Source organism: Scyliorhinus torazame, chromosome 21 (genome assembly GCF_047496885.1).
Source record: "Scyliorhinus torazame isolate Kashiwa2021f chromosome 21, sScyTor2.1, whole genome shotgun sequence".
NCBI lineage: Eukaryota > Metazoa > Chordata > Chondrichthyes > Carcharhiniformes > Scyliorhinidae > Scyliorhinus > Scyliorhinus torazame.
Genome location: NC_092727.1, coordinates 113,951,049 through 113,965,195, shown reverse-complemented (window position 1 = coordinate 113,965,195; position 14,147 = coordinate 113,951,049). Strand labels below are relative to the sequence as shown.

Below are 14,147 nucleotides of genomic sequence, written 5' to 3'. Positions count from 1 at the left end.
CCTCTCCCCTTGAACGCGTGACCCCTAGTAATTAAGTCCCCCACTCGGGGGAAAAAGCTTCTTGCTATCCACCCTGTCTATACCTCTCATGATTTTGTAGACCTCAATGAGGTCCCCCCTCAATCTCTGTCTTTCTAATGAAAATAATCCTAATCTACTCAACCTCTCTTCATAGCTAGCACCCTCCATACCAGGCAACATCCTGGTGAACCTCCTCTGCACCTTCTCCAAAGCATCCACATCCTTTTGGTAATGTGGCGACCAGAACTACGCAGTATTCCAAATGTGGCCGAACCAAAGTCTTATACAACTGTAACATGACCTGCCAACTCTTGTACGTAATACCCCTTCCGATGAAGGAAAGCATGCCTTATGCCTTCTTGACCACTCTATCGACCTGCGCAGCCACCTTCAGGGTACAATGGACCTAAACACCCAGATCTCTCTGTACATCAATTTTCCCCAGGGCTTTTTCATTTACCGTATAGTTGGCTCTTGAATTGGATCTTCCAAAATGCATCACCTCGCATTTGCCCGGATTGAACTTCATCTGCCATTTCTCCGCCCAACTCTCCAATCTATCTATATTCTGCTCTATTCTCTGACAGTCCCCTTCACTATCTGCTACTCCACCAATCTTAGTGTCATCTGCAAACTTGCTAATCAGACCACCTATACCATCCTCCAGATCCTTTATGTACATCACAAACAACAGTGGTCCCAGCACAGATCCCTGTGGAACACCACTAGTCACAGTTCTCCATTTTGAGAAACTCCCTTCCACCACTACTCTCTGTCTCCTGTTGCCCAGCCAGTCCTTTATCCATCTAGCTAGTACACCCTGGACCCCATGAGACTTCACTTTCTCCATCAGCCTACCATGGAGAACCTTATCAAATGCCTTACTGAAGTCCATGTATATGACATCTACAGCCCTTCCCTCATCATTCAACTTTGTCACTTCCTCAAAGAATTCCATTAAGTTGGTGAGACATGGCCTTCCCTGCACAAAATCATGTTGCCTATCACTGATAAGCCCATTTTCTTCCAAATGGGAATAGATCCTATCCCTCAGTTTCTTCACCAGCAGCTTCCCTACCACTGACGTCAGGCTCACCGATCTATAATTAGCTGGATTATCCCTGCTACCCTTCTTAAAACAAGGGGACAACATTAGCAATTCTCCAGTCCTCCGGTACCTCACCTGTGTTCAAGGATGCTGCAAAGATATCTGTTAAGGCCCCAGCTATTTCCTCTCTCACGTCCCTCAGTAACCTGGGATAGATCCCATCCAGACCTGGGGACTTGTCCACCTTAATGCCTTTTAGAATACCCAACACATCCTCCCTCCTTATGCCGACTTGACCTAGAGTAATCAAATATCTATCCCTAACCTCAACATCCGTCATGGCACTCTCTGGGAATACCGATGCAAAGTACTCGTTAAGAATCTCACTCATTTTCTCTGACTCCACGCATAACTTTCCTCCTTTGACCTTGAGTGGACCAACCCTTTCTCTAGGTACCCTCTTGCTCCTTATATATGAATAAAACGCTTTGGGATTTTCCTTAAGCCTGTTTGAAAAAGATATTTTATGACCTCTTTTAGCCCTCTTGATTCCTCGTTTCAGATTGGTCCTACATTCCTGATATTCTTCCAAAGCTTTGTCTGTCTTCAGTCGCCTAGACCTTGTGTATGCTTCCTTTTTCCTCATAGCTAGCCTCTCAATTTCACCTGTCATCATGGTTCCCTAATCTTGCCATTTCTATCCCTCATTTTCACAGGGACATGTCTGTCCTGCACTCTAATCAACCTCTCTTTAAAAGCCTCCCACATATCAAATGTGGATTTACCTTCAAACAGCTGCGCCCAATCCACATTTCCCAGCTCCTACCGAATTTTGGTATAGTTGGCCTTCCCCAAATTTAGCACTCTTCCTTTAGGACCACTCTCGCCTTTGTCCATGAGTATTCTAAAACTTACGGAATTGTGATCGCTATTCCCAAAGTAATCCCCGACTGAAACTTCAACCACCTGGCCGGGCTCATTCCCCAACACCAAGTCCAGTATGGCGCCTTCCCGAGTTGGACTATTTACATACTGCTCTAGAAAACTCTCCTGGATGCTCCTTACAAATTATGCTCCATCTAGACCTCTGACACTAAGTGTATCCAAGTCAATGTTGGGAAAATTAAAATCTCATCACCACCACCCTGTTGCTCCTGCATCTTTCCATAATCTGCTTACATATTTGTACCTCTATCTCATGCTCGCTGTTGGGAGGTCTGTAGTACAGCCCCAACATTGTTACCGCACCCTTCCTATTTCTGAGCTCTGCCCATATCGCCTCACTGCTCGAGTCCTCCAAAGTGCCCTCCTTCAGCACAGCTGTGATATCCTCTCTGACCAGTAATGCAACTCCTCCACCCCTTTTACCTCCCTCTCTATCCCGCCTGAAGCATCGATATCCTGGGATATTTAGTTGCCAATCATGCCCTTCCCTCAACCAAGTCTCAGTAATAGCAATAACATCATACTCCTAGGTACTAACCCAAGCCCTAAGTTCATCTGCCTTACCTACTACACTTCTTGCATTAAAACAAATGCACCTCAGACCACCAGTCCCTTTGCGTTCATCATCTGCTCCCTGCCTACTCTTCCCCTTAGTCACGCTGACTTCATGATCTAGTTCCTTACAGGCTTTAGTTACTACCTCCTTACTGTCCACTAACCTCCTCATTTGGTTCCCATCCCCCTGCCACATTACTTTAAACCCTCCCCAACAGCGTTAGCAAAAGCACCCCCAAGGACATTGGTTCCAGTCCGGCCCAGGTGTAGACCGTCCAATTTGTAGTAGTCCCACCTCCCCCAAAACCGGTCCCAATGTCCCAAAAATCTGAACCCCTCCCTCCTGCACCATCTCTCAAGCCATGCATTCATCCTGCCTATTCTTTCATTTCTACTCTGACTACCACGTGGCACTGGTAGCAATCCTGAGATTACTACCTCTGAGGTCTGATTTTTAACTTGGCTCCTAACTCCCTAAATTCTGCTTGTAGGACCTCATCCCGTTTTTTATCTATATAATTGGTGCCTATATGCACCACGGCAACTGGCTGTTCACCCTCCCTCTTCAGAATGTTCTGCAGCCGATCTAAGACATCCCTGAACTGTGCACCTGAGAGGCAACATACTATTCGCGAGTCTCGTTTTCGACCACAGAACCGCCTATCTACTCCCCTTACAATTGAATCTCCTATGAATATAGCCCTTCCACGTTTTTTTCCCACCCTTCTGTACAGCAGAGCCAGCACCGGTGCCATGAACCTGGCTACTGCTGGCTTCCCCTGGTGAGCCATCTCACCCAACAGTATCCAAAACGGTATACCTGTTTTGGAGGGAGATGACCGCAGGGGACACCTGCACTGCCTTCCTGCTTTTTCTCTGCCTTTTGGTCACCCATTCCCTTTCTCCCTCAGCAATCCTAATCTGTGGTGTGACCAATTTGCTAAACGTGCATCGCGGATGCTCCAAAGTGAGTCCATCCGCAGCTCCAGGGCCATCATGCGGTTTAACAAGAGCTGCAGCTGGACACACTTCCCGCACGTGAAAGAGCCACGGACATCAGCCACGTCCCTGAACTCCCACATTGAGCAAGAGGAGCATAACACTGGTCTGAGATCTCCTGCCATTTTTAATCTTAAGATTAACTTCGTCCAACTGTAATAGCAAATAATAGATAAATGAAAAAGGAAAAAAAAAATAATTGTTACCAATCACACGATAAAATAAAAATAGAAAAACCGTGCCTTATCAACGCACCTCAGGGAAAAGAAAAACTACTTACCAGTCACCAGCCAATCACTTACCTGCTGGTTGTGACGTCACGGTTCAACTTCTGCTTCTACCTGCCCTTGAGTCTCCCTCTTGATCTTTACTCGGCTGGGATCCTTACAGTGATTGGTGTTTTTGGGTTGGAGGAGGAGCTAGGGAGGGAAACACTGAAAAAGTGTTTGGGGTTTAACTGTCACTTGACAACAGCTCCTCCACAAACCACCTTCTGGATACAGTGACCGCAATGCACTGATGCAAATTGTCCCCGCAACAACCAATCAGTGGCTCCGCACTTCTGCCCTCTGCTGGATGCTTGCCTTCACTTGAACACGGAGGGTGTCTTGCTCAGGTACACCTTCTGGATACAGTGACCGCAATGCACTGATGCAAATTTTCCCCACAACAGCCAATCAGCGGCTCCGCTCTGTTGCCCTTTGCTGGATGCCACCAGCCTGCACCCGTCGGTGAAATCGGGATCCCACTGTAGCGTGGCGAAAACCAATTATGGCCACTTAAGGCTTATTTCCATACAATTACCGAGAGCGACCCCACATCCAACGGCCTCCTGTCATTCAGCGGCCTTCCCAGCAAGTGGTCATGCTGGTGCTGATTAGTACTTTGAAAAACGTGAACCTGGCAGGAGGGCTTCTGTGGGGAGCCGAGGAGGTAAGTAGCCATTTTTGCTCACAGACAAAGTGACTGGGTTTGGTGGGATTGCTGTCACTGCTCGGCGGAGTTGAGGACCCTTTGCACGGGTGAGCCACCATAGGAAGGTGGGGGGGGGGGGGGAGGTGCTGTGGGGTGGCAACTGGGGGGCAACCACTTGCCGCACCACTATGCCAACTCCTGGATAGTGTTTACCCGTTCTGGGGGCAACCCTTGTCCCTGCCCATTTGCCCCACGGACCATCCATAACCCCCACCGACTGTCGAGGCCACTGGCCGTGCAGCTGAACGCTATCGCTCATAGGGAATTGGCAATCATGATTAACTGAGCACTTCGCATAAACCAAGTGGATTCCCCTGGATGGGCATGTAGCATGTGGGAGTCATTGCCTAGCATCCCAATCACGCCTTGTTGCCTGGACACTGTGCCTGAACACTGCAGGAGGAAACACCACACACGCAGCAGCCAAAATCCGAACACCCAGGGGATGGGATACAGCTCTGGGATCATGTCCACGGCTGGAGGGTGGGTGGGTGCCATGGGGAGGGGAGATGCCTGAAGAGATGGGCCAAGGATTCGGAGGTCGGCCCGCATTACGGAAGAAAGTGACAGAGGCATCATACTGGTTGTGCACAAGGGTGTTTAATGTGTTATACAAGTCCTCACTCTCCCCATGGTGCCGCTCCCCCCATACCACCCACCCCTTACCTACCCCCCCCCCCACCCTCTACCCCCTTCCCCTTGTACACTCAGTGAATCTCAACGTGCTTTGTCCTACTAGCTCTACCGCTACGTCTAGATGTGTCCCCAGGATGCACATCTGTGGTGGAGGCAACCAGCTGCTTACCTCAACCCGTGTTTTGCGATGCCCCTGGCGGGCATCGTCTGACAACTCTGTGGCCGGGGGGCCCTGGCTTACTTATCAGTGGCACATGCACATCAGTGCCGCCCTGACCCGTGTGCTGATTTCGAGATGCGGCCTCATCAGAGGGGTGGATCTCTGGCGAGCTGGTGGCCACCATCCCCACTCCATGGGATGGGTTTGGGTTGGCACTCCACCCCCTCCTCCCGTTCGGTGCCCATGTGGCCCTGGGATGGAGCGGCAGCTGGTTCGAGCCCAGGCTGCCCTTGCATCATCTGGCTTTGCCAGTCCCAGCGGTTCCCCATGGTCCGCACCATTGTGTACTCCTTTTGTCAAACGTGAACCTGGGAGAAGAGCTTCTGCGGGTAGCCAAGGAGGTGCTCACCAGATTGTGCCCCAGAAGCCTGACCACTAACATGTCCCACCGAGGTATGTGTATCTCCATTGATGGAGGGTGGGGACTGTGGTGATATACATCACTAAGTACACAAAGGGTTAATGTACCTACACTACACCTAGCTAAACACTAGATGGAGCACCAGAGACATGACACACAGACAGTCAACCAACAGGTCAGTAAAATAGGCATGTGGGCATTCACGATATACACAGAGGTGACACTGCCACAGGAGGGCATTATCACAAACCCATATAAAACGACACATCACACATGCTCTGCCTCTTTCCAGTGGAGACACTCAGTGAGTACAGACACAGGGTTGATTGAACATCACTCCCACCACGTAGATTGTAGCAGACTGGTTTGTCAGTCTGAGTAGCTGTAGCAGGATTAACAGTAGCGTTGAATCCAAGTAGGAGAATTGTTAATAGTTTAATAAACGTGTTAAAGCTATCTCCAAGCCTGAACCTTCCTTTGTCAGAGTGCACACCAAGGAAGCAGCTTATGCTATGTCAAGAGCACAACAAAACATGGTTCCTGGAGTGAACTGTTTCAATCCATATAGTTAAAACTCAGCAAATAGTGACCAGCAGCAACAGCAGCCAGGCAAGATGATGTTCGAGATTCCGGTTCCACAGCAGCTCAGGTACCAAGGCAATCTCAGTGAAAACTGGCGTTGGTTCAGGCAGAGATTCGAAATCTACCTGGTAGCGTCCGACCTAGATGGTGTGGCGGATGCAGAGAAAATAAAGCTTCTACTTAGCATCGCGGGTCCAGAAGCAGCTGAAATCTTCCAGACCTTCAAATACTCAAAGCGCAAAATGAGCGATTTCCAGGCAGTCCTGGACAAATTCCAAGAATTCTGTGAGGAACATACACGAAGAAAAGGTAACAGGTGCCAAAACGCACCGTGAGGTAGGCTTGCAGCAACGAACGGCAGTATTGAATTGCAGCCATCTTGGAAAAGGTGCTGCACATGCGCAGTTGCGCGAAGAGCGCACAGAACGGGAAGGTCCGTTTGTGCATGCGCGAGATACCGCACATGCGCAATTGAGAACAAGGCCCCAAATAAAGGAACAGCGATCTGCGCATGCGCAATCGCTTCCTACGCACTACGTCTCACGCTTCATGACGTCAGAGGCCCCGGACCACGCCCACCTAAAGGGGAAATGTCCCACAACACACACACAAAAATGTAAAGCCTCAAAACCAGATTCTTTCACCTGGAACGACAGCACAATGCCTGAATGTCAATCAGTAGCTGAAAGTAACCTCCACAGAACCCTGCAACAAGCAGTTAGCACTGCCCAAAGAGATGATCCAGTCCTTGAAGACCATGACTCAGACCTTGAATTCTTCTTTGGACATCGCGAGCCCAATGCCAGCTCCGACACAAAACGTGATGATATGGTCTTGGAAGACAACGACTCAGAAGAAGCTTTCACCTTGGGAGGTACCCCAGTACCAAATCCGAACCGCAACTAGACATGTTGCACATTGACGACCCCAACGACAAGTTCTTCGGATTTGAGGATCTTCAGCCCAGCAGATATGACATCCCGACTCGTGAGTGCAGGATGATGCTGTGGCCTGACACCACGAGACCGAGAGCGGTACAAGCCCACAGAGAGCGGCCTGCTGCCACACCGAGAGTGGTCCACGCACCACGAAGGGTCCCCGATTCCACACAGACAGTGGTCCACGCACCACAACAGGTCCCAGCCTCCATACAGAAAGCGATGAAAGACTCCACAGCGAGACAACTGCATGTCTCCACACAAGAAGTGACTCCAGTGTCACAAGCCTCCACAGCGAACTCGTGGACAGCCTCCACGATAGAAGCAACGCAAGACTCCAGAGCGCAGTCCTTGCATGAACAAGACCATGAGGGTCTAGCAACCTCCTCTGAGCAACCAGCAGCAGACGATGCAAGTCTGCCACGCTCAAGTGAACAACAGAAAGACTATGACAGTCTGCCACGCTCAAGTGTACAGCAAGCAGACTATGACAGTCCCCCCAGATTATTTGAGCCACCAGAAAAAGACTCTGACAGTCTACCCAGCTCAAGTGAACGACAAGAACACACGTGGCTCTACCCACTTCCCATACCAGATGTGCAACGTGACAGACCTCAGCTAGAATGTACAGAGACACTCGGCAATCGCAGCGAGACTACTGGTGACTCCGGTGACACCATGTTACTTCAAACCTCATTCACTCGAGCCTCTCCACAAGCAAATGCATTCCTGAATGTTTTGAGTGTGGAGCATCAAGAAACCTCAGAAGATGCAAGTGAACCTGAAATGACTCCGGATGGGGAACATCCAGAAATCAAAGCTGATTCAGGTGAACCAGAAAGGGCTCCAGACGTGGAGCATAGACAAGCCAAAGCTGATTCAAGTAAGCCGGACATGACTCCAGACGGGAAGCGCCGCAAACTCAGTGACGGCACGCTCAAGGAGACAGCAGATGCCACAAAGCACGCTAACACGAGTAACTGTGTGAAGGACTCGTATTATCCTCAGAGTGTGGTCCTTGAGCGCAGCAAACATTGCAACAAAACCAACCACAACAACAACACCAAAGCCAATAGCAAGAAGCATACCAAAGGTAACAACGTCGACAACAAGCACGACAAAAACACCAATGGAACTACGACTGGTACTAATCATAGAATTTACAGTGCAGAAGGAGGCCATTCGGCCCATCGAGTCTGCACCGGCTCTTGGAAAGAGCACCCTACCCAAGGTCAAACACCTCCACCCTATCGCCATAACCCAGTAACCCCACCCAACACTAAGGGCAATTTTGGACACTAAGGGCAATTTATCATGGCCAATCCACCTAACCTGCACATCTTTGGACTGTGGGAGGAAACTGGAGCACCCGGAGGAAACCCACACACACACGGGGAGGATGTGCAGACTCCGCACAGACAGTGACCCAAGCCGGAATCGAACCTGGGACTCTGGAGCTGTAAAGCAATTGTGCTATCCACAATGCTACCGTGCTGCCCGCTATTTACACTTCTATTACTCGGGTTCGACACTACTGCTAATCCTACTATAGCTACCCAGATTGACTAACCAGTTGCTGCAATCCACGTGGTGGGTGTAATATTGAATCAACCCTGTGTCTCTACTCACTGACTGTCTCCACTGGAAAGAGGCATATCATGTGTGTGGTGTCCTTTATATATGGGTTGGTATAATGCCCTCCTGTGGTCGTGTCACCTCTGTGTGTATCATGAATGTCCATTGGTCGTGTCATATCTAACTGATCTATTGGTTGAGTGTGTGTGATGTCTCTGGTGCTCCCTCTAGTGTCTAGCTAACCTACATGTATTTACATTGATGCACATCACCACAAACATCTGCTGACGGAATGTTTAAAATAATAAAGAACTCAATGTTAGATGTACACTGGCCAGGTTGCTGGATTAATCTTTTTACATGAATAATTGACAGGTTAGTATTTTCACAGGTGGAATTAGGGAATATTCATAGTCCTACTGTGTGCTTCTCTTTAACTGGTACACTACTACTTGTTATCCCACATTTACAGCTTCAAGGTTGTTCTGAAGCCATGAGTAATGATAATGTGTGAAACTGTGCCATATCTTTGAATGAGTTAAGGTTTAAGATATTTTACCTAAATTAACAGCAACCTAAACATTAGTGAATTAATTAAAAAATGCACAAATGCGCTGGAATGACAGGGGAGTAAAGCAGCTGATTGCAGCAATGATTTTCTGTTTCTCAACCAAATTAGGTAGATTTTTGTACTTGCTTAGGCCTTGGTCTGCCAGATAAATTGTTCCCTTTTCACAGATCCCGTCTGATCTTCATTTCATTCTTTGAAATGAATGGAAGGAAATTCGGGAGGCTCCTAGAAAGTGTTTGTAAACTGCATGCCATATGCACTGAAGATGAAAATCTGCTCTTTGATGCTTGTTCCATTTTCCACTCTTCATTTTTGACTAAACAATCACTGTGGTACTCTCCACGGGGCTGGTTTAGCTCAGGAGGCTAAATTGCTGGCTTGTAATACGGAACGATGCCAGCAGCGCGGGTTCAATTCCCGTACCGGCCTCCCCGAACAGGCGCCGGAATGTGGCGACTAGGGGCTTTTCACAGTAACTTCATTGAAGCCTACTCGTGACAATAAGCGATTATTATTATTACATTTGAGCAATCTGTCACAACATATAACCCAAGCTTGCCTATGAAAAATGGTCAATGTAATGGGGACTTAATTACCTGCAAATGCTCGCATTCAAAGCATTGTCTTGCATCTTTGACTTTGTTTATATGTATGTTTCTGGAACATACCTCTTCATTCACCTGAGGAAGGAGCAGTGCTCCGAAAGCTAGTGATTTGAAACAAACCTGTTGGACTTTAACCTGGTTTGTAAGACTTCTTACAATGTAATGGAGGACTGCAAACTCCCATGGAGGAAATGAAAGAAAACTGGAAAATGAACATTATATTTAATAGTCCAGCCTACATCAGGAGGAGTGCATTTGCCAATGAGCTGTGGGGGTAGCCTACATCAGTGTAGTCTGGTCTCATGCACATATTCTCCGGCAGGAGTATGGCAGTAACCTTTGTCAGAGGTTGGATATCTTTATGAGGCTTCTCTTTGCCTTCATCGTTGACCGCATATGTTGTACAAGAAGCTCCAATGGGGGAGGGGGGGCTTGGTTCGCGATTCTCCGTTATGTACAAATGTGCGTACCCATTTTTGCTGTGTTTCCTTTTTCTTCCTCTTTCCCTACTTCGCTTCATTGCACGCTTTCCGGCTGGGGCATTTTCTACAGATGCTAATTGAACTCTACTCGAATGGCGATGATTGTCAATCTTAACTGAGTGCCATTAGTGATGTACCATCAATGACCACGAGACGAATGGTGAACTATTGTGCTAGATGTGAAGCCTCCGGCAGCTGGACCCAAGAATGGGGGCAGTGCAGGAGAGCGTACACTTTTATACAGAGCCTGCTGGGTGCAGCCAGCAGGCCGGGATTTACTGTAATGACTGGAATACACTGGCAGTGTACCGTAATACATGTAGTGTATGTTCAGTGGTTTACCACAATTAGTCCCACTGGTAATTAGCCAGCGAAGGGAAGACACAGTTGAAAAGCCTCAATCAATGTCCTCACACTTTCAGCAAGGGATCATGAGACAGCAATCGGGTGGAATCCCTGCGATGTTGTGATGAAATATGGTGACCCCTAATTACCCCATCCCACCTTTGCACAAACCAGGAATTAAAAATGCGGTCTCCTATCCCATGTGATTTGAGTGTACAGTGCTTCATCAGCTGAACCGTTGGGTAACGTATTGACAGGTAAAGTACTCTTTGAAACTTGCTCTCTGCAACAACAAAAAACCTCCAGTAGTTCTGAAAATGGTAACTCTTTATCTGGGAAACCAACATGATCCATGTTAAAATACATCTCCCATTCAGGATGAGCTAATTGGGGATGTTTCTTTTATGGGTGGGGTTGGGGGCAGGGATGAGTGGGGTCCTGGAGATGGGGGTGGGGGCTGCTGTTTTGGTGGGCTCTGATAACTTTTTGTGCTCTTTGGAATGGAAAACATCCCTAGTATAAATTATGCATCTGGATTAACTTGAGAAGTTAGTTTGTGATAATCAAGTGATGGCTAGGACCAAGATTTCAATACGAGTCGTCTGAATGGGAATCCGAGTCTGCAGCTGTTTAGTTGAAGCTATTACTCTGGCTTTTTCCATGTGATTGAAGTGAAGACAGTGACAGCTTTTACACCCAGTGATGGATTACTTCTTGCAGTCCTTGCATTGTGCACTTTTGTGACACCTCCTGTCAACATTTGCCTGTTATTGACATTTCAGATGCAACGCGTGCAGCGTTGAGGCATATTCTGGAAATGAAGATCGTGTTGCTGTGGGGATTATACCTATAGTGTGCCAAAACACCATCATTAACTCGAAAGTTATGACACTTTGCTTCCCTTTCAATGAATTGAGCAAAACCTAATTGCACAATCTATTGTCTGTATTTGAGAGGTAGTGACTGCCCACAGAGTACTGAAGAAATGGGACAGAATGGCAAAACAATTGCATTCAGTACGTAAATGAATAGACGGCTCATTCTGTTGCAAAGAATGCAACTATGATTGAAGTCTATAAGTTGCAATGATCAGTGGAATGACAGGTGCCTTGCATTTTTAGGATTCCCACTAGATGGAGGAAGAGAACAAGAACACAGCAATGATGAATGATGTGCTGTGTGATGCAGCAACATCTTCAACTAAAAGTGATATTGATCCAGATATTTGTGTCTCAAGTGATTTGTGTAAGAATCTTCAAATACAGTATGCATGCATGATGCCGCCATTGCACTGGGGTGGGCACAGTAAGAAGTCTTACAACACCAGGTTAAAGTCCAACAGGTTTGTTTCGAATCACTAGCTTTTGGATCGCAGCTCCTTCATCCGTATTGTTTGTGGGATCAGTTAGCGATGTATCACACACTGCTTTTGCTGTTTGCCACGTAAATGTCAAAGTGGTGTAGTTTCACCAGATCGACGCCTCACTTTTAGGAATGCCTTGTGCTGCTCCTGACCTGCCCTCCTGCACTCTTCATTGAAGCGGAGGGAAGCTATGGGTCTGTTTGTCAAGTGAAAACAGTGTGAGCTACAAATGTCTGTTTAATCATTATTAAGTTTGAGTCTGATAGGTGGGTGTGCTAACTCCAATCTGTGGTCTGACAGTCAAAACAGCATCGATTTCTGGGTTTGAAGTTACATTGCATGTGGTATCTGACATTTACCCAAATGTAAAAAGATAAGATTTGACCAATATGGGTTCAAAAGTGGAGCTTATTCCTAATTGTGCAATACATATGTTGAACAAATGATGGCAGTAGTGTCTGTATATCCAGTAATGTGTTTGTTCCACGAACCACTGAATCATAAATGTTCATTTAATTCAAACAGTAAAAACTTCAAAATAATTTATGGTTATTTAAATGTTTTTATCAAGTTGCCAAATAAATTCCTTCAATAACAGGAAAAGAGGAAAATAGACTGGGCAGCTGGAGAGCTGGAAATCTCTCCCAATGAATCTGTAACTCGTGAAGTTGAAGACACATTAACTACTGTAAAAAGAGACATTTTAAACCCTTTGTTAAGATGTCACTGTCTCTCCTTCACCTCGTTTATAGCCCAAATCTTAGTTTCTTCATTTCCATTGAGAGGAAAAAGAAAGATGCGCATTGATATAGCAACTTTCACAACCACAGGACGTCCCAGTTATCCATTGATTCTATCTACACCTCCCGCTGCTTGGGGAAAGCGAGCAGCATAATCAAAGACCTCTCCCAACTGGTTTACTCACTCTTCCAACTTCTTCCATCGGGCAGGAGATGCAAAAGTCTGAGAACACGCACGAACAAACAGATTGAAAAACAGCTTCTTCCCCACTGTTACCAGACTCGTAAACGACCCTCTTGTCGTGTTGGGTGCTCTGCTACACAGGCGAACCAACACGGTTGCGGAAGGTACAACTCAGTTTTATTACTCACAATTATTAACATTTGTAAGCTGGTTGCTGTGGTTCGTTCATTACCCTCTAACCTGTGGACCCAGCCCTAACACTATCTTGGAGAGGCACTCAGCACATGGTGAATGTCTGAGTGGCTTGCTGTGAGCCCTGTGCCCTGAGCTGTCTCCTGCTGGAATGAATCGGAAGTGTCGTGTTCCCCGTTTTATAGTGTGTCTGCTCTTGCTTGTGATTGGCTGTGATGTTGCGTGTGTATTGATTGGTCCATTGATCTGTCCATCAGTGTGTATGTGTGTTTGCACCATGATGTTTATCTGAATATCATGACATCCCCCTTTTTTTACAAGAATATGTGCCTATGTGGTAATAAATATAGATGTGTACTGAGTGCAGCTGAATGTGTGTGTGTGCAATATCTACAACATGTACATGAGGCTAAACTATATACATAGGAAGGTGTCAGGTGCAACATAGCAACGAGGTTGTACCATCAACAAAACAAGTGTAAACATCAAGCATCAAAACGAACTCCTGTAACGCCAAAAGAGAAACTTATTAACATGGTGGCATAAAATTTTTAGTGAGTCCAATGTTCAAACAGGCTCATAAGTCCAGCCGAGTAGGTGGGTGACGAATTCGGGTTGACCGCCTCAAGGGTGGGTCAGGAACCACCGGCTGAGGAATGGGCCTGGCCACAGGCAGCAGAGGAATGGGCATGGTGGCAGGAAGCTCCATGAATTCGACATCAGGAACAACAGGAGGGCGTGGCACTGGCGGATGATCAAGTAGCGAGCGCGGAAGCAGGCGAAGAGCCCGGCGATTGCGCCGCCGAATGG

At 47.2% G+C, this 14,147-nt stretch overlaps 1 long non-coding RNA gene across 1 annotated transcript in view; it reads right to left on the bottom strand.

Moving 5' to 3' along the window:
- Nucleotides 1-13,240, bottom strand: part of LOC140398531 (uncharacterized) — a 45,297-nt gene extending 32,057 nt beyond the window's left edge. Inside the window, exons 1-2 of the long non-coding RNA XR_011937504.1 lie at nt 13,147-13,240; nt 3,871-3,987 (exon numbers count right to left, since the gene is read on the bottom strand). This is a non-coding gene — a long non-coding RNA (uncharacterized lncRNA). The remainder of the gene's footprint in view (nt 1-3,870; nt 3,988-13,146) is intronic.
- Between the last annotated feature and the right edge of the window lie 907 nt (nt 13,241-14,147).